A 10,231-nucleotide genomic window follows, 5' to 3' on the forward strand; every position below is an offset into this window, starting at 1 on the left:
GGAGGAGATAAAGGATGCTGACCCAGACATAAAGTCAACAGCACTAAGTGATGAGCAGTGGGAGCTTGAGTGCAGAGGAAGAGGTGAACAGAAGAGGCAGAGGGGAGAAGCCAGGCTGTGTTTCGGATAGCTGGGTGCCACATGGCAGCAATCAGTTCAAGCTACCAGAACACAAGATACACTCAGCCACTGCCCCTCCCAGTAGAGCTAATGCAGAACTGTGTTTAATAAAGGTGAATGCGTATAGATGCATTCAGAAAACTCAACATACCCCAGCAGCAAGGAGGGTTTGATTATCTCAGCCGGATCGTCCCTGAGCTGGCAGCGTGGCCGCCTTCCCCAGGACACACTGCCCCAGAGACACGGTGTGACCGGGCTGCTATTTCCAGGAAAACGCTACCAAGACTTCAGGACTGAATCTCAACAGAGAGTGGGAACCTGTGCCCGAGGAGTCTGCTTCCAAAATCAAACAATTAACCATAATCTGTTCATTAGATGGGCAGGGGAGAAGTGAGGCTATTATTTTCAATAACGTTACGTTGGGACTTCAGTGCAGAGGGATCAGAGGAGAAGGGAGCATGAGGAACAGCAATCTCTTTTGTACCTGTCACTTTACCATATGCCTGCTCCCACTTTGGCACAGCACCAGAGTTTTTCAAACACAGTAGCTTAGAGCAGTAGGGAGCATATTTTGAAGGAACTTTTAATTAAGTCTGCCCTTGGGCTCCTGAACAGAGAAGGGTGGGAGTCCCGGTGGTTGTTTTTAAAGGGTTCCTCTATAAAGGCTTTTTTTTTTTTTTCCCAGGCTATCACAGGTCTGGAATTGGGAAAAGAAAACCCCAAACAGGTAACCTCTCTAACTCAGCAGGTAACCTGACCCACCAGTGCCTGAAAAAGCACAGCAACACAGGCTTTTTACTTCTCAAACTAATTACTTGAAAGAAACACTGCTTGGACGCAAACCAGGTATCAACATCACCATTCAGCACTGTCACTCCAAACCACAGCTGCTGGCAAACAGACAAGAGGGGAAAGTAGGGAGCAAAGAAAGAAAACATCCATCACTGGCTGCCCTGTCAAGGTGACCTGAAGAAAGCCCTTCACAGAAATGGGTGAACACCTCAATCCTTGAGGTGGCCAAGACCCTGGGGTCACCCTTTGAAAACCAGAGGAACCTTACAGATGAAAAGTCTGTTTGCTTTTTCTTCTTAGCTGGGCAGACCACTGCAAAACACAGGCTTTCTTTCGTCAGTGCATTTTCCGTTTGAAAACATTTTACTGAAGAAAAGTCCCCAACAAGATCTGCTACCAGCTTCTGCAGGAGGTGACCCAAGGTAACAACAGCTGGAAGGGATGGGAGGGAGGAATTCCTTTAGTTCAAAAAACCCAGCACACAAGTTTCATAATGATTGTGTTTATGAAAAGGAGGCTGTCATATCAGCCTGGCATTCACGTGAATCCTTCTGTCAGCCTCTGAGCTTCATCTCAGAAACCGTCTGACCCTAGGACTCTCCAGCACCACTTTTGCAATGGTGCATGTTAACAAGAAGCATATCCAGGAGTGACAGCCACAAAGCTCTGCCTGGAATAAAGTCAGACTGAGCTGAGTGCTCACGCCTTTAGCGATGGATCTTCTCGGTTTCCAGCCCAGAAGGATCATCAGGAATGGCAGCTTGGCAGGAAAGACGGCTGTGTTCTTCTGTGACAGGACAGACCTGCCCAGATAAGATGGCTTCGCGAAAATAAGCTTTAGTCTAATGTTTGCTAAGTGCTGGCCTAGGAAACAGCAAGGAGCAATCCAGATGGGTGGCCAGGCTGAGCTGCAGACCCTACGTTGTCACACATGTCCAGGGACCATCACAAGGCTGTAAAATAGGAACTGGGATTTCCTGCCCCTTCCATCTTAGTGCAATATAATTTATGGCACCAAGGGATGCTTCCCTCTCCAAGTTGTTTCAAATCCTTCTCATTGAACACAGGGGAAAAAAAAAATCAAATGCATTTCAGACTTAGGCCTCCTTCACTCCTCTCTTCCATCCATTCCTCCCTCACTTTCCCTCCACACTGGTGCCAGAAAACAGCTGCCTCATTCCACCTGGATCCCCAGTGTGCTGTCATTGCAGCTGGGCTGGAAGGAGCTGCCTGCTCCCTGCCGTGATCCTGCACTGCCCAGTCCCCTCACCCCACCAAAGCCCATCTGGTTCAAACCACAAGAGGTCTTCCCCATCCCCATTTACCCCCAGTGCTTGGCTGGTTTTTGTGGGTTTTTTTCTATCAGAGGGGAAGAGGAGGGTGGAAAGGTCTGTTTCTGCTGACATGATGCAGGGCAGGATTGCCTTCCAGAGTGAGTTCAGTCTTGAAAAAGCAGAACACATCTACTGATGTTTCTTTTGCAACCAGTGCTCCTCCAACACCCGAGAGGGGTGAGAGCCCAGACCTGAGGGCACCTTCGCATCCATGGCATGTTTTAAAAAAAGGATTATAACGGCCTAAAATAAGTGACTGAAGGGCTGATTTTCTTCCTTTTTCTTTTTTTTTTTTAGTATGGTCTTAATAAAAAGCAAACATTCCCTTTGGGGAGTTATATTAGCAAAGTGAAATTAATTTTTAAGAAGACCGGTTTCAAATTCAACCGGGGAGCATTAACTTTCCAAGAGCGCATCCATCAGGTGCCACCCTGTGGCTGAAAAGCACTTCTCCAGCTGGTGTTCTAAGGAGGGGCTCCACTGCCCGCACCCCAGCTCTGCAGGGCAGGACCAGGAGCTGCAGAGGGGATCCCGTGCCACGGCCGGGCCATGTCCCGTCCCCACGGCTGCTGGGACGTGTGTGAGAGCGTGTGATGCCACTGCCGTGACGTCTGGAGATGTTCCTGCCTGGGGGAAAAGGCTCTGGCTGTGGCCCAGCGATTTTTAATAGAGACTGAACATGGATGTGGGGATGCTTGTGTGTAATTATACACAACATATAGGACCATTTAGCATATGGGAGCAGTTGGAGCCCTTTGATCCTTCCAACCCGTAAAGCTGGGCTTGAGGGGCCTGGTGTGGAGAGCGGGGTCGCGGGAGGGGCTCACGTTCATTCCAGTGAAGGCCAGGGCTGTATCTGTATTTTCTCATTTCCCATGAATGCTCAGGAAAGAGCTTTCCTAGAACAGCTGGAGGAAAGCGGGGGAGCGCTGCTGGTGTCCTCTGGAGCCCAGCTCTGAGGCCTTTGTAGGCAAACCAGAGAGGTGCTCCAGGGAGGTTTGCTGGAGCCGGCAGCTCACCTCCTCCAGGAGAGACCCTCTTCCCTGTGTCCCCCGGAGCTGGGGAGGGCACCCCTCACTCAAAACAACAGCACCCAGTGGGAAGTCTTGGCTGAGAAACGTCTGCAGCGTGGGGATTGCTTGTGCCTAAAGGTGGGAGGAAGCCTGCCTGGACTGCAGACACCTCGGGAATGGTGTGGAGCCTGGAGAGCCATGTCATTGGTCTCAAACACCTCTTTAGGAAGGGCTTAGCTTTTCCACACAGTCCTTCCTAGTTGCCAGCTGCTTCATCCACACCGGTGATTCTGCTACAGGCATTTACAGGGCAGGGCTTGGAAGCAGAAGTAGCATTTAGTTGTAGTTTCTGTCTGCTGGTGGGCATCATGTTGTGATTCTACAGCCTGTGTTTATTTCTGACTCTGTCACTGAGGTGTGAGCAACCCTGACGAGAACACCTGGCCCCTCTGACTTGATTTCTTCTTTTCTCTTTCTTTTTCTCACAGTATAAATTCCTTTATACAAGAAGTGGTGGTTAGTTTGCATTTACAGAGCATGTTGTGGAAGGAGGGAGAGTGCAGGGTGGAAGGAAAGGCACTGAAGAAACCCTGCTAAGAGCATGATAAAAGCGATCAACTGACTACACTTCCAGGGGCAGCAGGGTTTAATTGCACAACTTGTCTGTCCTCCTCATTGCTCACCAGCTAAACTCAAGTCTGAATGCCACCGAGGCCCTGGATACTCCAAATCTGGGCTTGCTCCAAATACTGCTCCAAACCTCAAGACAGCTTCACGGTGCCCCTGTCTGCCCCTGTGCCCTGGGGACCTGCACAGCATCACGAATCCTCATGTTCAGAGGCTTTCCTTCATCTCACAAGCCTGCTGACAAGCATTCGTCGGCAGAGGGAAGTCCAGCAAGGGTGGGCTGATGTGCAGTGATGGTGCCATTGTGTGCTTCGCTCATCTGAGATGACCCTCTGAAGCTGAGGGAGATGTCTGGGTGTGTGGCCACCTACATCAGCACCCAAGCCTTTAAAGAACATTTGCATACTTGGGCCCATGCTCATCAGTCTCCCTCAAGTCATTTATTCCACGCTCCCTATTGCTCAAACATGAGGAAAGACAGCACTCTGCACTTAGCAGTGTTAACCCAACTCATGCACATTACTGTCCATAAATCTGCACCACCTAACAGGTACTTGTAAACTCCTTCTACCCATCCTATGCAGACAATGCTAAGTTTAATTTAAACTTCTTCCCTGTTTCTCAATCTTTTTTTCAGGCTATTTGAGCCACAGAACTGGCCAACAGACACAGCTGGGAAACACACTCCGGCACAAAGGAAAAATAATAAGGGCTGGGAGGAGTTCTTTTCCCCTCTACAGAACCATAATTGGGCCTTCCATTTATTATTTTTTAAAGGTCAGCTGGGGTATGAACTCCTTAGCGTTAGTTTGACGTATGGGAAAGGGAAGACATTAGCATATGTATAAAAATTTACCTTGCTCTGAAACTGTAGACATGCTTCACCTTTTAATTTCACATTTAGTGTCATTTCATCATAGGGGAAAAGCCACTTTTTGTATCCAGCGGCACAAAATGAATACAAATCAAACACATGCTTTCTGGAATTATTCACACAATGTTTTCAAAAATCGACATAGTTCAATAGTTGAGCAATAAATTTTCTTACTAATGAGACACTAAAAAATGTTTTTGATGTTACGCCCAGGGAGAACTGGTTATTGCAGATTTATAGGCAATCTGTGCAAAGACTGTCCTTTGCTTCCAATGAGTTTCTAATTTTGATTTGATGATATCCAGCTGCAGAGATTTGGCCATGAAATTATAAAACTTGTGATATCACATCTATACAGTATTTTCTTCACCCTCAGTGACTGGCCTTTTGGTACATGAGCAACCTCATTGGTCTCCTTTTGCAAACAGCCATGGCATGTAGTCTTTAGGATCCCTCTGAGGAGTATACATAGTTAGGGTATGTGCAGCTCGTAGCTCCCTGAAATATAGGAGGCAAATTTAAATTTTGCTGAAAACACAGCTTTTCCTTTCAGTTCCTCCTGCGCTCTCCATTGCTTGCAGTTGTAGCTCAGAGCAGGTTGGGGTGTGGGTAGTTGCTCACCAAAGGCCTTGCAGACAGTCTTTTGCATTTCCCTTTCTTCCAAGCATCTCTTCCAGCATTAGACTGGAGCCAACCCCGTCAGGCTTGGACCAGCCAGGGGCAGCCACCACACCAAGGACCAGAGTCACTGCAATCCACCTCCACACAGAGGAAGGTCCAGGGCAGTTGGTGAAGGACAGTTGGTGAAGGACAGTCACATCTTCTGCCACCATTTTTGCAACAAGAAGCCTGAGAAGTCTTCTCAATTTAAGCACGGAGTATTTTCTCATCTTGGCAAAGGCAGAGCAGTACAGTGAAGGTGACCACCAGTGCATTTGCTGGAGATAACCATGGGTGGCCCAATGCAGGAGTTCATTCCCATGACTGCATTGAGACCCTGCTGAAGACGAACACGCATCTTGCCCAGGGACATTTTTAATCTGAAACAAACTGAGCGGTGCCGTTATTGATACTGCTGGCAGGCCCCCTTCCATAGGAAATGAGGGAATGTGGTATCTCTCAAAGGGTAATAACAAGGCTCCTTGCCTGGCTACAAGAACGATGAGTGCTTCAGAAGCGCTGATGATTAAGGCCCCTGTTTGGGACACTCAGAAAAAAATAAAAGAATTAAAAAAAGAAGGCGGTCTCCAAAACGAAACAGCCACAAGCCGGTTTGCTCCACCACTCGCCCACCTTCCACCCACATGGCTGCCGGGTGCGCAGGCGGCCCCGGCCGGCACGTCTGGCCGCCGGCTCCCACGCCATGTGTGCCTCAGCAGCGCCGGCCGTGCCGGTGCCGTCGGTTCCCGCACCATGTGTGCCTCAGCAGTGCTGGCCATGCCGGTTCCCGCACCATGTGTGCCTCAGCAGTGCTGGCCATGCCAGTTCCCACACCACGTGTGCCTCAGCAGTGCCAGAGCCGAGCTCACGGCATCGCCACGTGCACCGAGAGGCCTCCAGGCCTGCAGGCCGCCCGGCATCCATGACAGGCGTGTCCGCATCCACTCGGCCCGGCTGCTGTGGCGGGAGGCTGACACGCGATTATCCCAGCAGATGAGGAGCACTGCTATTTACTGTTATTTTTTAAAAGTTTTTTTGTGAGGTTCTTTTGGTGAGTTTTTTTTTAGGGAGTCTGCAACTGCGAGTAACTAAAAAACTCAGCTTCTGGCGGAAGGCAGTAACACAGTGGCATATTAAGACTGCGAAGTCTACAGAGCTATTTTTGCTTAAAAAAAAAAAGAAAACCAAAACATTTATTGCTTCCAAAACATGATGAGTCGTCTGTGGCCACCCTAAATAGTATTAAATTAACTGATAACTCACAAGCGCTTCTGTCAGTTACTGTTGTAAAGGGCTGCTGGAAGCGCACCCACGGGAGGGACCACAAACGCCTTCAGCGGGGACTCGGGCAGAGCCATCCCTCGTTCCTCGCATGCCATATGTATGCGTAATTCCATATAAATGATGTGTCTGAACAACATAGAAGCACTAAACAAAGCTAAAAGTTCACAGAAACACATTCAGAATGACATCTTATTCCCAGCTTTCGGTAATAACATTATACGTTGAAGAGCTGCCATTCCTTTTTGTTTGTCTTCATAACCCAATCTTTTGGTCCCCTCCTCCTCATATGCAACCCCTCATCGCATTTCTATCTCCGAAATCACTGCTGATGCAAATAATTTGAATGGCACTTCACAAACATAAGCAGAAAACACGGCCAGATGTCTTCCTTGAATTTCAGTAAGGCCGAGAAGTGTCAGAATTAAATCTGGATTGCTATGAGGTTTCCAGAAATAGTTTCTGCACTCACTCTGTGTCTGTGAAGATGGATCTCAAGGCCAAACACAGAAATTAGCTTCCATATCAACATTTTACTGTCACTTTCATCGCCACGCCAACAGATTAGTTAAAATAACATCGTTTACTGGCATGGAGTGTTATTGCAAACAGATGTCATCATTAGGATAAAGACAAGTTCTACTGTTTCATCCAGGAACTTATTCATGGAAATTTTGATTTTTCTCGTTGAAACAAGAAACAGTTTTCAGGCTTTGAATCTTTCACCCTCCAAAAACACTTTAGGGAGGGTTTTTTGTTTCCCCCTCCAATCACCATTTTGCTTGACAAGGCAAAATTCTGGTGGTTATCTCCAGTTAAAGGTTTTCCTCCAATGAAAGACAAATGTTAATTGGAAAAATATCTATGAACAGCTCTAATTTCCTGTATATCTTTCATAATTGTATCTAATTGCATACTGCTCGCTTCAACTCTACTTTATCTGGAGCTGAATAATTCTAGTCTCAAATATATTCATGTTTTTCCATATGTCTAGTCATTGAGCTGCCTTCTCTGCGTTATTCAGATAAAACTGGAAATTTATTTTTAATGACTGTTTTTTGTCACCTTCCTTCATTATAAAGGCAGTATGTATGGATAATACGCTCACATTTTACTTCGTCCATTAGAAAATAATACAAAACAATGCAGTGTAATGAGATTGGCCACCAGAACACAGCAGCTCAGGAGGGATAAAGTAATAGTGTACCCTGCAGAAATCTGGGATCTCAGTCCCACTGGAATGAGAGGCAGCACTCCAGTTAACTTCAGTGAGGCTAGAATTTCGTCCTAAGAATTTAATAATACTGCAGTTTCAAGTAAGTTCAAGCAGAAAGGCATGGTCACTGGTATAGTTTACACAAACAAAAGCCTATGCACGTAAGTAAAATAATTTTGAGTATCTACATTTTTTTTATTTAATCTACTTACAGCATATTAAATATTAAAAACAAAATGGTCATAGATTTTATGTACCCCTGAGAAATAACCGTGAAAATCACCCAACACACAAAAAATATGATGGTGGCAAATTTGTATTCTTCCTCATTCTACTCCAGAGAAGACAACAACAAACAAGGTCATGTTGGGCAACTGTTATCATGTAATAGGTTGACAAATCACTGCTCTCTGGGTCTATGTATTCCTTATACCATCCCGAATAGGTTGTACAGAATTCCTGTATGAAAGGTGCAGGGTGTCCCTGTCTCATTAGCTCTAGTGCCAAGATGGAAACTCCCAGCACTTCAGCACAGCCCTGGCCTCTGCTCCTACTGATAAAAGAAAAATTCCTGTAGATCTCAGCGATGGAGAACGAGGCAGTAAAATCAAAATCCTTTGGAAAAAAAGCCCTACTACAATCTGATTTTAAAGTCCAGCAACTCTTGAGTCTTCTTATAGTATTGGAGAGTGGACACTGGCAAGAAAAGACACCTTTGTAATGTAAGTTGCCCAGAGAGGTGGTGGATGCCCCATCCCTGGAAACATCCCAGGCCAGGCTGGACGGGGCTCTGAGCAACCTGAGCTGGTGAAGATGTCCCTGCTCATGGCAGGGGTGGCACTGGATGAGCTTTGAAGGTCCCTTCCAACCCAAACTATTCTATGATAAATGTTTAGCTTGGGAAAAATGGGAATAGCTTATAATAACAAGCCCAGAGCTACACAAAGTCAGCCTGGCTCCTGGACAAGCTGTAGAATAAGCATTTGCTTTATATCCTCACTCACAGCCCTGCACTGAGTTGCCTAAATGCATAAAAATCTTGATCCTGCCTCTACTATAAATGCCTACAGGGACCACTGCTCTGTCTCATGACACTGAGCTGAGAAAAGAGCAGGAGCTACTTACCGATGGAAGAGGAGCCCCCAGAAACTCTAGCTGGAATTTCTGTCTTCTTCTGCATTTGTCTTCACTGTAATTATGTTTCAGAATAATTTCTATGTCAATCTTCCACTTCCAAATATAAATGTCACTTCTCTTGCCCTGGTTCAAACCAAACTGTCAGTTTGAAATAGCTTCTAACATGTTAATAATGAAATACCATTTTACCTCCACTGAGAATAAACTGCTAGCACTAATCCTACCATTCTAAAGGGTTTATAAATCAATAAACTGAGAGGCAATGAATGAGCAAAATGCTGATTGAAATCACAAGCACATCAAGTATCTGCAGATAATCAGTGTCACATGTTTAAAAAAAACCCATAATAATAAAAAATATTGCTTTCCCTAAACATGTGGATACACACAGTGCCTTGCTAGATTTTATTCTCACAGAGTGGTTTGATTACCTCGCCAAGGTAGATGGAAGCACAACTAAACGCTAGAAAATGAGAGCAATAGATCACCTTGTGATGTGACACTCAAAACCCAAAGTGGTACAACCTCACAACAAGTCACTGGAATTTTTCTTGTGTCTATTTTCCCTCTTCACCACCAGGATGCCAGCTTGCAGCTGTGGGTTGTGAGCAGTTCTGGCGCCATCCCCTGGGTCAGGGCTGTGTCAGACGGCCAACACAGCACCTGCCAAGCTAACCCAAATTCCTGGCTGGGGTCACAAAGTGACCCCATCACACAGCTCAGGTCCAGCTGACCACTAGCCAGCCCCAGCCCACCACAGGGCATGGAGAGCTCAGGGATATACCTCTCCCCTCCACTGCAAAGGGTTTCCTGTTGCCTTCTCTCCCCAAAACATGTGTTCTGTGGCTCTTGGCCACATGAAAATTTCAGTAAGCAGCCCAGATATGTGGCTACCGCTGGTATCTTGTATAACATACTTGTTCAGAGTTGGCTGCCGTGGTGTCCTCCTTAGCTGCATGCACAGACACCCATAAAGCTCCTCCCTGGGTGAGTCACATTCTTCCCCATCCCGTTGAGGCTGAGACAGATTTTCAAGTCTGGTGTTGGGACAAGTTTTTCTCAAACTTGTGATATTGCCTTTAATAAGTAATTGACACAACTGATGTTACACAACTGCTTCCCTGCTTGGGGATGTCTGCAAAGCTTTGGTATATAAAATGTTGTCAAGCTTTCAGTT

The 10,231-nt window shown here is 46.4% G+C and overlaps 1 long non-coding RNA gene across 1 annotated transcript; it reads left to right on the top strand.

The window, feature by feature from the left end:
- Positions 1–818: 818 nt before the first annotated feature.
- On the top strand, positions 819–7,787 carry LOC139828512 (uncharacterized). Its single transcript, XR_011740195.1, has 3 exons — positions 819–1,334; positions 3,748–4,436; positions 4,524–7,787. It is a non-coding gene; the product is annotated as an uncharacterized lncRNA (long non-coding RNA).
- Positions 7,788–10,231: the final 2,444 nt, after the last annotated feature.

This window comes from Patagioenas fasciata, chromosome 8 (assembly GCF_037038585.1).
Source record: "Patagioenas fasciata isolate bPatFas1 chromosome 8, bPatFas1.hap1, whole genome shotgun sequence".
Taxonomy (NCBI): domain Eukaryota; kingdom Metazoa; phylum Chordata; class Aves; order Columbiformes; family Columbidae; genus Patagioenas; species Patagioenas fasciata.